Source organism: Panulirus ornatus, chromosome 13 (genome assembly GCF_036320965.1).
Source record: "Panulirus ornatus isolate Po-2019 chromosome 13, ASM3632096v1, whole genome shotgun sequence".
Lineage (NCBI taxonomy): Eukaryota > Metazoa > Arthropoda > Malacostraca > Decapoda > Palinuridae > Panulirus > Panulirus ornatus.
In genome coordinates this window covers 43,709,112-43,724,267 of record NC_092236.1, presented here as the reverse complement: position 1 = coordinate 43,724,267, position 15,156 = coordinate 43,709,112, and the positions used below count along the sequence as shown (strand labels likewise).

General features: G+C 39.1%; 1 protein-coding gene across 1 annotated transcript in view; it reads right to left on the bottom strand.

Annotated features, from left to right (window-relative positions):
- Positions 1–14,728, bottom strand: part of LOC139752823 (uncharacterized) — a 57,459-nt gene extending 42,731 nt beyond the window's left edge. Inside the window, exon 1 of the mRNA XM_071668768.1 lies at positions 14,667–14,728. The gene's annotated coding sequence lies outside the window, so the exon portion shown is untranslated. The remainder of the gene's footprint in view (positions 1–14,666) is intronic.
- Between the last annotated feature and the right edge of the window lie 428 nt (positions 14,729–15,156).

The following is a 15,156-nucleotide window of genomic DNA, read 5'->3' as shown; positions in this document are numbered from 1 at the left end:
TAGCTTAAGTTTCCTATTATCTCTAAGCTTTTAAGTAGTTCACATCCTTTCCATCACTTCATTTACATCCTTCTGCATCTGCAAGAACAGAAAACAGAGCAAAATTCAGCTCGTATGAGCATTCTAAGTGATACATTTTACACGGGTAGTAACTCACTGACTGGAAGGATGGGACAAGGTCACCGTCAAAGACACACTAAGGACGTAGACACAATGGCTCTTTTAGCTTCAATGTTGAACTTGGGCGCCCAGTCAAAGTCCGTTTTAATCAGCCAATCACCGCGCTGCTTTTTCGTGTTTTTGAGTCTAATTCAGGGTCACAAATCAGAGTCTGAAAAAAAAGAAAAATTCTTATCCACATCATTATTCAGCTGTTTAAAAGTCTCTTTATAAACCACTTTGCTTGCATTTTCATAAATCATTCACACTCAAATGCGAAGATTCCTAGCTGTGGGATGCTCTTAATGTAGTATATAAACCGTTTTAGGAATCATTAACAGAATAATGGGGGTTCATGTATTCAGATGAAAAGATCATGTTCAGTTATAGGGAACGCTTCTCCTCTCGTCATTTAGCATGAGGATGAATGATGTACCCAGAACACTCTCCATGATTAGATTTCCTCGTATTGGCATCATATTGATCTGTTGAAGCTGTATATCACTTTTGGCTGTGGGTTCATAGTGCTGCAGTGAAAGTATATGGAAGTTGGCGCCAACAGATAAGCGACTAAACTGTACATCGCTTTAAGATAAATGAGCATTATCAAGATGACAGTTAGTGAGTACGTCCAGCCGTGGTTTAGCAGAGATTTACCGACGACCTCTTCCAAGCTTCAACACTATGTATACTGTAACCTTTAGAGAAGAACACTAGCTATTACTCTGGGGTATTGTTATTGTACCGGACACCCACCGAATTTTAGATTAGGGTTGTTAAGTTAGGTTTGTTTTTGGTTGATGTTGCTTTTGATGTCCTTTGAACGATTCTGACCTTCATTTCTATCGCGAGTCATTGCTTTTTGTAATTTCCCCCACCCAAAACCCCGCTACCCAAGTGGATGTTCGAAATGCTAATTCTGATATCATACTGTGTAACAATTTTTGTTCCTCGGTTGTACGTAATTGTTATTTCCTAATTGTTTATGCGTAAAAAGTAGAGAAAAAGGCTATTATTCCCTTCAAACTTTGCTTTTGTGATCAAGACAGTGATATTTTGAAACTTACCCATTTCAATTAGACAAAGAGCGATATTTGCACATTCTTATTCGCATAAAGTCAGAAAAACAACACCATATGAATCAAGATTAACCTGTATTTACACTAATGTTAAACAAAAGTTATCACAAAAGATTTAGAAGTGAGTAACTTTTTGAGACTTATGATTGTACTGTAAATCACTTTCACGAATAAGATGCCAAATTTAATCTGCCATCATATTCTCGTTATATGTTCCGTGGTGGCGGTGTTCGAAGTCCATTATATCCTGGTGGAAGCGCTCGCCTTGCTCCTCCGAATGCGCTCCCATGTTCTTGAATTCATTAAGATGAGCGTCAAGGATATGGACTTGTGAGACATCCTGCAGCCCATTTTGCCGTAGCTCTTCCCCTTAATCTCAACTGTCTGCCTTTATTTATTCCCATCGCCACCCCGCCACACATGAAATAATCCCCTCCCTCTTGCTTACTATATCTTGTTCATTCAGATCTGATAGCTGGAGCCTAGAAACGTTTGAAGTAAGGGTGCTGATTGGTAATCTACAGCTCTTATTATCTTAGCACATATATATCTATATTTGTAACTTCCTTGCTATATAAGCAGCCAGTTTAGATATGGAATAATTTTCGAAGCTAGAGAGGAAAAAATAGATGTTTACCGTTATCAAAAAGAATTAGAAATGATTGTAAAGTTTTATAAAACGATGAGTGACGTTTGAGATAGATGCGGGTACGTAGGTGTTTTGAATCAATAAGGTTACGTGTTTTGTGTGGTAAGGCAATGGTGCCGCAAATTGTATGGACTTGTACTTTAGATATTGGTTAGCTTCCAGTTTTCATTATTCTGTAGATAATCATTATTTACCAGTTTACCTGATTTTAAAGTAATTTGTGTCTGGCTTTATTTTACATTACTCAAAGAGAGAGAAAAAAAAATAGGCAAATTCGACATTAGAGGTTCAAAGGGCTTACATGCGTGTCAGATCCTCAGTTTGATACTTTCATATTCATTCGTCTCGACGCGTTTGCACGTCATTATATTTCGGGAGATACAAGATCAGTCAAATACTGTTCCCGATGTTCTATACCATCTGTTATTTCGCTTTATTTCTGGCTGAGGAAATATCTAATAATGAAGAAATGGGAAACTACAGCGGCCCCTGCCAAAGTCTGCCGACACAGCAACTTACTCCCCATTATCTAAAAGTTTTTCGTTGTTTATTTCACACCTTCTTACTGTAAAGTGATAATATTATGAAAGCCTTTCATTATAATATGATGTAATAGACTTGACAGGTGTCGTGAACAAGAAAGGTTTACAGAACAGGCAGGTGAGCCACAGAAATGCTATAACAATTGTCAGATTTTCATGTCTTAACCAGCAGTAACTACGTCTGATAATCATAAAATGTGGAGAAATATTTTAGACATATCCTAATCAATGCAGTTCCTTGACCTGATTACTAGTAAACCAATAGAATGACAATAAAAAGTGGGCTCGGCTATTACAGCAGCCTGACTGGTGGCGGGCCGCCACCCTCTGGCCGTCGATGTTCCCAATGCGGCCAGTCATTGTTGCCTGATAACCGAAGTGACTCCCTACTCCACGCACACCCTCCACCTGTTTGTGTCCACCAATACCAAATAAGCTTTGTGTCAACCCAGCTGTCAGATCTGAGTGAAGAGGGTATATGTTGAACAGGTAACCACTTATTCTTTTTGAAGTTATTGCTTCACGATAGAGTTCAACAAAGCAATGTACTGATATGGTTCTTTTTGTATATGAAAATATAAAACGGTTTCGTTGCCAAAGGAAATATTGCTACAGTGGCATCTATACAACACCCTCAGATCTTGGGAAACAGAGTTTGTGACTTTCTTTTCTGTGGAGTTTTTTATGATTACCACAACTATCAGCTAACTGCTGGTTGTTTTAGGTCCTGGCTTTCTTCTTTTTATTTCTTATAACTCAAAACGCACACAAACACACACACACACACACACACACACACACATTACCCACGTGTCGTAGAAGGCGACTAGGAGAGAGGAAAACAGCAAAGGAAGGAGCAGTACTACTCCTGAAACAGGAGTATTGGGGTATGTGAAAGAGTAAACTCTAGATTGATATGGGTAAAACTGAAAGTGGATGGAGAGAATTGGGGGATTATTAGGGCCTCTGAATCTGGTCATGAGAAGAAAGATCATGAGAGGCAAGTGTTTTGGGAGCGGCTGAGTGGGTGTGTTAGCACTTTTGATGCACGATACCGGGTTATAGTAATGGGTGATTTGAATGCAAAGATGAGTAATGTGGCAGTTGAGGGAATAATTGGTGTACATGGGGTGTTCAGTGTTGTAAATGGAAATGGGGAAGAGTTTTAGATTTATGTGCCGAAAAAGGACTGGTGATTGGGAATGCCTGGTTTAAACAGAGATACACATAAGTATACGTATGTAAGTAGAAGAGATGGCCAGAGAGCGTTATTGGATCACGTGTTAATTGATAGACGTGTGAAAGAGAGACTTTTGGATTTTAATATGATGAGAGGTGCAACTGGGTGGATGTCTGATCATTATCTTTTGGAGGCGAAGGTGAAGTTTGTGGAGGTTTTCAGAAAAGAAGAGAGAATGTTGGGGTGAAGAGACTGGTGAGAGCAAGTGAGCTTGGGAAGGAGACTTGTGTGAGGAAGTACCAGGAGAGACAGTGCAGAATGGAAAAGTTGTGAGGAAAGGATGTAAAGGGAGGGGGGGGGAGGATTGGGATGTACTTAGGGAAGCAGATATGGCTTGCGTAAAAGATGCTTGTGGCATGAGAAGCGTGGGAGGTGGGAAGATTAGAAAGGGTAGTGAGTGGTGGGATGAAGAAGTAAGATTATTGGTGAAAGAGAAGAGACAGGCATTTGGACGATTTTTGCAGGGAAATAGTGCAAATGATTGGGGTCAAGAGAAAGGTGCAAGAGATGAAAAAGAGGGCAAATGAGAGTTGAAGTAAAAGAGCATCATTAAGTTTTAGGGAGAATAAAAATATGTTTTAGAAGAAAGTAAATAAAATGCGTAAGACAAAAGAACAAATAGGAACATCGGTGTAGGGGGCTAATGAGGAGGTAATAACAAACAGTGGTGATGTGAGGAGATGCAGTGAGTATTTTGAAGGTTTGTTGGATGTATTTGATGATAGAGTGGCAGATATAGGGTGTTTTGGTCGAGGTGGTGTGCAAAGTGAGAGGGTTAGGAAGAATGATTTGGTAAGCAGAGAAGAAGTATTGAAAGCTTTGCGGAAGATGAAAGCCGGCTAGGCGGCGGGTTTGGACGGTATTGCAGCGGAATTTATTAAAAAAGGGGGTGACTGTGTTGTTGACTGTTTGATGAGGATATTCACTGTAGGTAGGGCTCATGGTGAAGTGACTGAGGATTGACGGAATGCATGCACAGTGCCTTTGTACAAAGGCAAAGGGGATAAAGGTGAGTGTTCAAATTACAGAGGTATAAGCTTGCTGAGTATTCCTGGGAAATTATATAGGAGGGTATTGATTGAGAGGGTGAAGGCATGTGCAGAACATTAGATATTGGGGAAGAGCAGTGTGGTCTCAGAAGTGGTAGAGGATGTGTGGATCAGGTGTTTGCTTTGAACAATGTATGTGAGAAATACTTAAAAAAAAGATATGGATTTTTATGTACCATTTATGGATCTGGAGAAGGCATATGATAGAGTTGATAGATATGCTTTGTGGAAGTTATTAAGAGTGTATGGTGTGGGAAGCAAGTTGCTAGAAGCAGTGAAAAGTTTTTATCGAGGATTTAAGGCATGTATACGAGTAGGAAGAGAGGAAAGTAATTGGTTCTCAGTGAATATCGGTTTATAGCAAGAGTGCATGATGTCTCCATGGTTGTTTAGTTTGTTTATGGATGGGGTTGTTAGGGAGGTGAATGCAAGAGTTTTGGCGAGAGGGGCAAGTATACAGTATGTTGTGGATGAGAGGGCTTGGGAACCAAGTCTGGAGGCTGATTCGGGTGAGAAACTGCAGAAACTGGAGACTGAGTTTGGTTAAGTGTGTGAAAGGAGAAAGCTGAGAGCAAATGTGAATAAGAGCAAGGTTATTAGGTAAAGTAGGGTTGAGGGACAAGTCATTTGGGAGGTAAGTTTGAAAGGAGAAAAACTGGTGGGAGTGAAGTGTGTATATATCTGGAAGTGGATTTGGCAGTGCATGAAACCATGGAAGCGGAAGTGAATCACAGGGTGGGGGAGGGGGCGAAAGTTCTGAGTGCGTTGAAAAATGTGTGGAAGGCGAGAACATTATTTTGGAAACCGAAAATGGGTATGTTTGAAGGAACAGTGGTTCCAACAATATTATATGGTTGCGAGGCACGGGCTATAGATATGGTTTTGCGGAGAGGGTCGATGTGTTGGAAATGAGATGTATGAGGACAAAATGTGGTGTGAAGTGGTTTGATCAAGGAAGTAACGAAAAGGTAAGAAATATGTGTGGTAATGAAAAGAGTATGCTTGAGAAAGCAGAAGAGGCTGTTTTGAAATGGTTTGGTCACATGGAGAAAGTGAGACAGGAAAGATTGTCAAAGTGGATATATGTGTCAGAGGTGGAGGGAACGAGGAGAAATGGGAGACCAAATTGGAGGTGGAAGGGTGGAGTGAAAAAAGATTTTGAGCAATCGGGGCCTGAATATGCAGGAAGGTGAAAGGAGTGCAAGGAATAGAGTGAATTGGAACGATGTGGTATACCGGGGTCGACACGCTGTCAATGGATTGAACCAGGGCCTGCGAAAAGTCTGGGGTAAACCACGGAAAATTTTGTGGAGCCTGGATGTGGAAAGGGAGCTATGGTTTCGGTGCATTATACATGGCAGTTAGAGATTGAGTGTGAACGAAAGTGGCCTTTTTTGTCTTCCTAGCGCTACCTCGTGTGCATACGGGGGTAGTGGGTTGTCATCTCATGTGTGGCGAAATGGCGACGGGAATGAATGAATAAAGACAGCAAGTATGAATCATCTACATGTGAATACATGCATATGTCTGTGTATGTATATATATATATATGTATATGTTGAAATGTATAGGTATGTATATATGCGTGTGTAGACGTGTATGTATATACATGTGTATGGGGGTGGGTTGGGCCATTCTTTCGTTTGTTTCCTTGCGCTACCTCGCTAACGCGGGAGACAGCGACAAAGTATAATAGATAAATATATATATATATATATATATATATATATATATATATATATATATATATATATATATATAAATATATATATATATATTTATTATACTTTGTCGCTGTCTCCCGCGTTAGCAAGGTAGCGCAAGGAAGCAGACGAAACAATGACCCAACCCACCCACATATATATACATACACAGACGCATACATATATATGCATATGTATATAATTCATACTTGCTGCCTTTATTCATTCCCGTAGCCACCCCTCCACACATGGAATGACAACCCCCTCCCCCTGCATGCGCGCGAGGTAGCGCTAGGAAAAGACAACAAAGGGCATATTCGTTCACACTCAGTCTCTTGCTGTCATGTATAATGCACCGAAACCATAGCTCCCTTTCCACATCCAGGACCCACAAAACTTGCCATGGTTTACCTCAGACGCTTCACATGCCCTGGTTCAATCCATTGACAACTCGTCGACCCCAGTATACCATATCGTTCCAATTCATTCTATTCCTTGCACGCCTTTCACCCTCCTGCATGTTCAGGCTCCGATCGCTCAAAATCTTTTTCACTAAACCTTTCCACCTCCAATTTGGTCTCCCACTTCTCGTTCCCTCCACTTCTGACACACATATCCTCTTTGTCAATCTTTCCTCACTCATTCTTTCAATGTGACCAAACCATTTCAAAACACCCTCTTCTGCCGTTTCAACCACACTCTGTTTATTACCATACACCTCTCTTACCCTTTCATTACTTACTTGATCAAACCACCTCACACCACATATTGTCCTCAAACATCTCATTTCCAACACATCCACCTCCTCCGCACAAATCTTATCTTAAGCCCAAGCCTCGCAACCATATAACATTGTTGGAACTACTATTCCTTCAAACATACCTATCTTTGCTTTTTCTAAATAATGTTATCGCCTTCCATACATTTTTCAACGCTCTCAGAACTTTCACCCCCTCCCTCACCCTATGATTCACTTCCGCTTCCATGGTTCCATCCGCTGCCAAATCCACTCCCAGATATCTAAAACACTTCACTTCCTCCAGTTTTTCTCCATTCAAACTTACCTCCCAACTGACTTGTCTCTCAACCCTACTGTACCTGATAACCTTTCTCTTTTTCACATTTACTCTCAGCTTTCTTCTTTCACACACTTTACCAAATTCAGTCACCAGCTTCTGCAGTTTCTCATCCAAGTCAGCCACCAGCGCTGTATCATCAGCGAACAACTGACTCACTTCCCAAGCTCTCTCATCCACAACAGACTGCATACTTGCTCCTCTTTCCAAAACTCTTGCATTCACCTCCCTAACAACCCCATCCAAAAACAAATCAAACAACCATGGAGACATCACAGAAACCTGCCGCAAACCTACATTTACTGAGAACCAGTCACTTTCCTCTCTTCCTACACATACACATGCCTTGTATCCTCGATAAAAACATTTCACTGCTTCTAACAACTTACCTCCCACACCATATATTCTTAATACCTTCCACAGAGCACCTCTATCAACTCTATCATATGCCTTCTCCATATCCATAAATCCTATATTCAAATCCATCTGTTTTTCTGTTTCTCACATACATTTTTAAAAGGAAACACCTGAACTACACATCCTCTACCACCTCTGAAACTACACTGCTCTTCCCCAATCTGATGCTCTGTACATGCCTTCACACTCTCAGTCATTACCGTCCCATATAATTTTCCAGGAACACTCAACAAACTTATTCCTCTGTAATTTGAAAACTCACCTTTATCCCCTTTGCCTTAGTACAATGGCTCTATGCCTAAATTCCGCCTATCCTCCGGCACATCACCATGAACCATATATACACTGAATATTCTCACCAACCGGTTAACAACACAGTCACCCCGTTTTTTAATAAATTCCACTGCAATACCATTCAAACCCACCGCCTTGCTGGATTGTATCTTTCGCAATGCTTTCACTACCTCTTCTCTATTTACCAAACTATTCTCTCAGGCCCTTCTCACTTCGCACACCACCTCAGCCAAAACGCCCTATATCTGCCACTCCATTATCAGACACATTTAACAGAACTTCAAAATACTCACTCCATCTCTTTCTCACTTTATCCCTACATGTTATCATCTCCCCATTTGCCCTCTTCAACCATGTTCCCATTTGTTCTCTTGTCTTACGCACTTTGTTTACCTCCTTGCATAAAATCTTTTCATTTTCCCTAGAATTTAATGATACTCTCTCACTCCAACTCACATTTGCCCTCATTTTCACCTCTTGCATCTTTCTCTTGACTTCCTGCCTCTTTCTTTTATACATCTCCCTGTCATTTGCATTATGTCCCTGCAAAACTCGTCCAAACTCGTCTTCTTTCACACACTTGACCAAACTCAGTCACCAGCTTCTGCAGTTTTTCACACGAATCAGCCACCAGCGCTTTATCATCAGCGAACAACAACCGACTCACTTCCCAAGCTCTCTCATCCACAACAGAGTGCAGACTTGCCCCTCTTTCCAAAACTCTTGCATTCACCTCCCTAACAACCCCATCCATAAACAAATTAAACAACCATGGAGACATCACACACGCCTGCCGCAATCCTACATTCACTTTCCTCTCTTCCTACAGATACACATGCCTTACATCCTCGATAAAAACTTTTCACTGCTTCTAGCAACTTGCCTTCCACACCATATATTCGTAATACCTTCCACAGAGCATCTCTATCAACTTTATCATATGCCTTCTCCAGATCCATAAATGTTACATACAAATCCATTTGCTTTTCTTATTATTTCTCACATACATTCTTCAAAGCAAACACCTTATCCACACATCCTCTACCACCTCTGAAATCACACTGCTCTTCCCCAATCTGATGCTCTGTACATGCCTTCACCCTCTCAATCAATACCCTCCCATATAATTTACCAGGAATACTCAACAAACTTTTACCTCTGTAATTTGAGCACTCACTTTTATCCCCTTTACCTTTGTACAATGGCACTATGCAAGCATTCCGCCAATTCTCAGTCACCTCACCATGAGTCATACATACATTAAATAACCTTATCAACCAGTCAACAATACAGTCACCCCCTTATTTGATAAATTCTACTGCAATGCCATCCAAACCCGCTGCCTTGCCGGCTTTCATCTTCCGCAAAGCTTTTACTACCTCTTCTCTGTTTACCAAATAATTCTACCTAACACTCTCACTTTGCACACCACCTCGACCAAAACACATTATATCTGCCAATCTATCATCAAACACATTCAAAAAACCTTCAAGATACTCTCTCCATCTCCTTCTCACATTACCACTACTTGTTATCACCACCCCATTAGCCCCCTTCACTGAAGTTCCCATTATTTCCTTGTCTTACGCACTTTATTTACCTCCTTCCAAAACGTCTTTTTTTTCTCCCTAAAATTTAATGATATATATATATATATATATATATATATATATATATATATATATATATATATATATATATATATATATATATATATATATATATATATATATATATATATGTATATATATATATATATACATATATATATATATATATATATATATATATATATATATATATATATATATATATATATATATATATATATATATATATATATATATATATATATATATGTATAAATGCAAGAGTTTTGGAAAGAGGGGCAAGTATGAGGTTTGTTGGGGATGAGAGAGCTTGGGAAGTGAGTCAGTTGTTGTTCGCTGATGATACAGCGCTGGTGGCTGATTCATGTGAGAAACTGCGGAAGCTGGTGACTGAGTTTGGGAAAGTGTGTGGAAGAAGAAAGTTAAGAGTAAATGTGAATAAGAGCAAGGTTATTAAGTACAGTAGGGTTGAGGGTCAAGTCAATTGGGAGGTGAGTTTGAATGGAGAAAAACTGGAGGAAGTGAAGTGTTTTAGATATCTGGGAGTGGATCTGGCAGCGGATGGAACCATGGAAGCGTAAGTGGATCATAGGGTGGGGGAGGGGGCGAAAATCCTGGGGGCCTTGAAGAATGTGTGGAAGTCGAGAACATTATCTCGGAAAGCAAAAATGGGTATGTTTGAAGGAATAGTGGTTCCAACAATGTTGTATGGTTGCGAGGCGTGGGCTATGGATAGAGTTGTGCGCAGGAGGATGGATGTGCTGGAAATGAGATGTTTGAGGACAATGTGTGGTGTGAGGTGGTTTGATCGAGTGAGTAACGTAAGGGTAAGAGAGATGTGTGGAAATAAAAAGAGCATGGTAGAGAGAGCAGAAGAGGGTGTTTTGAAGTGGTTTGGGCACATGGAGAGGATGAGTGAGGAAAGATTGACCAAGAGGATATATGTGTCGGAGGTGGAGGGAACAAGGAGAAGAGGGAGACCAAATTGGATGTGGAAAGATGGAGTGAGAAAGATTTTGTGTGATCGGGGCCTGAACATGCAGGAGGGTGAAAGGAGGGCAAGGAATAGAGAGAATTGGAGCGATGTGGTATACCGGGGTTGACGTGCTGTCAGTGGATTGAAGCAAGGCATGTGAAGCGTCTGGGGTAAACCATGGAAAGCTGTGTAGGTATGTATATTTGCGTGTGTGGACGTATGTATATACATGTGTATGGGGGGGGGGGGTTGGGCCATTTCTTTCGTCTGTTTCCTTGTGGTACCTCGCAAACGCGGGAGACAGCGACAAAGTATAATTTAAAAAAAAAAAAAATATATATATATATATATATATATATATATATATATATATATATATATATATATATATATATATATATATATATATATACATATATATATATATATATATATATATATATATATATATATATATATATATATATATATATATATATATATATATATATATATATATATATATATATATATATATATATATACATATTATCCCTGGGGATAGGGGAGAAAGAATTGATAGAGCTTTGTGGAAGGTACTAAGAATATATGGTGTGGGAGGCAAGTTGTTAGAAGCAGTGAAAAGTTTTTGTCGAGGATGTAAGGCATGTGTACGTGTAGGATGAGAGGAAAGTGATTGGTTCTCAGTGAATGTTGGTTTGCAGCAGGGGTGTGTGATGTCTCCATGGTTGTTTAATTTGTTTATGAATGGGGTTGTTAGGGAGGTGAATGCAAGAGTTTTGGAAAGACGAGTAATTATGAAGTCTGTTGGGGATGAGAGAGCTTGGGAAGTGAGTCAGTTGTTGTTCGCTGATGATACAGCGCTGGTGGCTGATTCATGTGAGAAACTGCAGAAGCTGGTGACTGAGTTTGGTAAAGTGTTTGAAAGAAGAAAGTTAAGAGTAAATGTAAATTAGAGCAAGGTTATTAGGTACAGTAAGGTTGAGGGTCAAGTCAATTGGGAGGTAAGTTTGAATGGAGAAAAACTGGAGGAAGTAAAGTGTTTTAGATGTCTAGGAGTGGATCTGGCAGCGGATGGAACCATGGAAGCGGAAGTTAATCATAGGGTGGGGGAGGGGGCGAAAATCCTGGGACCCTTGAAGAATGTGCGGAAGTCGAGAACATTATCTCCGAAAGCAAAAATGGGTATGTTTGAAGGAATAGTGGTTCCAACAATGTTGTATGGTTGCGAGTCATGGGCTGTAGATAGAGTTGTGCGCAGGAGGGTGGATGTGCTGGAAATGAGATGAGGACAATATGTGGTGTGAGGTGTTTTGATCGAGTAAGGAATGTAATGGTAAGAGAGATGTGTGGAAATAAAAATAGCGTGGTTGAGAGAGCAGAAGAGGGTGTTTTGAAATGGTTTGGGCACATGGAAGAAATGAGTGAGGAAAGATTGACCAAGAGGATATATGTGTCGGAGGTGGAGGGAACGAGGAGAAGTGGGAGACCAAATTGGAGGTGGAAAGATGGAGTGAAAAAGATTTTGAGTGATCGGTGTCTGAACACGCAGGAAGGTAAAAGGCGGGCAAGGAATAGAGTGAATTGGAACGATGTGGTATACCGGGGTCGACGTGCTGTCAATGGATTGAATCAGGGCATGTGAAGCGTCTGGGGTAAACCTTGGAAAGTTCTGTGGGGCCTGGATGTGGAAAGGGAGCTGTGGTTTCGGGCATTATTGCATGACAGCTAGAGACTGAGTGTGAACGAATGGGGCCTTTGTTGTCTTTTCCTAGCGCTACTTCGCACACATGAGGGGGGAGGGGGAAGTTATTCCATGTGTGGCGAGGCGGCGATGGGAATGAATAAAGGCAGACAGTGTGAATTGTGTGCATGTGTATATATATGTATGTGTCTGTGTGTGTATATAAATGTGTACATTGAGATGTATGGGTATGTATATTTGCGTGTGTGGACGTGTATGTATATACTTGTGCTTGGGGGTGGGTTCGGCCATTTCTTTGTTCTGTTTCCTTGCGCTACCTCGCAAACGCGAGGTAGCGCGTTATATATATGTATATATATATATATATATATATATATATATATATATATATATATATATATATATATATATATATATATATATGTATATATATGTATATATATATATATGTATATATATATATATATATATATATATATATATATATATATATATATATATATATATATATATATATATATATATATATGTATATATATGTATATATATATATGTATATATATATCCATATATATATATATATATATATACATAAATATATATGTATATATATATATATATATATATATATATATATATATATATATATATATATATATATATATATATATATATATATATATATATATATATATATATATATATATATATATATATATATATATACATATATATACATATATATATATATATATATATATATATATATATATATATATATATATATATATATATATATATATATATATATATATATATATATATATATATATATATATATATATATATATATATATACATATATATTTATGTATATATATATATATATGGATATATATATACATATATATATATACATATATATACATATATATATATATATATATATATATATATATATATATATATATATATATATATATATATATATATATATATATATATATATATATATATATATATACATATATATATATATACATATATATACATATATATATATATATATATATATATATATATATATATATATATATATATATATATATATATATATATATATATAAAGTGTGTGGAAGAAGAAAGTTAAGAGTAAATGTGAATAAGAGCAAGGTTATTAGGTACAGTAGGGTTGAGGGTCAAGTCAATTGGGAGGTGAGTTTGAATGGAGAAAAACTGGAGGAAGTGAAGTGTTTTAGATATCTGGGAGTGGATCTGTCAGCGGATGGAATCATGGAAGCGGAAGTGGATCATAGGGTGGGGGAGGGGGCGAAAATTTTGGGAGCCTTGAAAAATGTGTGGAAGTCGAGAACATTATCTCGGAAAGCAAAAATGGGTATGTTTGAAGGAATAGTGGTTCCAACAATGTTGTATGGTTGCGAGGCGTGGGCTATGGATAGAGTTGTGCGCAGGAGGATGGATGTGCTGGAAATGAGATGTTTGAGGACAATGTGTGGTGTGAGGTGGTTTGATCGAGTAAGTAACGTAAGGGTAAGAGAGATGTGTGGGAATAAAAAGAGCGTGGTTGAGAGAGCAGAAGAGGGTGTTTTGAAATGGTTTGTGCACATGGAGAGAATGAGTGAGGAAAGATTGACCAAGAGGATATATGTGTCGGAGGTGGAGGGAACGAGGAGAAGAGGGAGACCAAATTGGAGGTGGAAAGATGGAGTGAAAAAGATTTTGTGTGATCGGGGCCTGAACATGCAGGAGGGTGAAAGGAGGGCAAGGAATAGAGTGAATTGGAGCGATGTGGTATACATGGTTTGACGTGCTGTCAGTGGATTGAATCAAGGCATGTGAAGCGTCTGGGGTAAACCATGGAAAGCTGTGTAGGTATGTATATTTGCGTGTGTGGACGTGTGTATGTACATGTGTATGGGGGGGGGGGGGTTGGGCCATTTCTCTCGTCTGTTTCCTTGCGCTACCTCGCAAACGCGGGAGACAGCGACAAAGTATAAAAAAAAAAAAAAAAAAAATATATATATATATATATATATATATATATATATGCAAAAGGTAAAGGCAAAGTGCAGGGTTAAGATAAGGAAAAACACAGGAGTAAAACTTTCTCCCTGCAACCTTATTGTAACAAACAGGAGTCACTTACGCTTGGAGTCGTGATGTTGTGGACAGTCAGCTGGAAGGAGTCTCAAGGTCACTGGGCAAACTTACACTGAGGACCGGAAGGGCAGTGCCAGTCGAGCTTTGCCTCACAGTGCTACCAACAGGAAAATGCCGAGGCTTTGGAGGCCCCTAGCAACCTAGGGGAGGGGTGGGGATGGAAGGGGGGTTCATTAATTTACCTACTAGCCAACATACTAAAGCATTAGGAAGATATTACAGGCACTCCACTAACTACAGACTGGCATGGCTGCAAGTACATGTACTTAGGCTTAATTACATCGTAGACCGACACACACACACACACACACACACACACACTCACACACAGTTTAGATCCCAGGAGGGACTTACGCAGAGGAGGGATGTCTGTCAAGGCCACCAACATACTACACTGGGAGGTGGTGAGGACACTAGTACTTAGGAGGAAGGGGGCTAGAGATATCTTGTTGTTGTGAGGTTGTAAGACGTCGAAG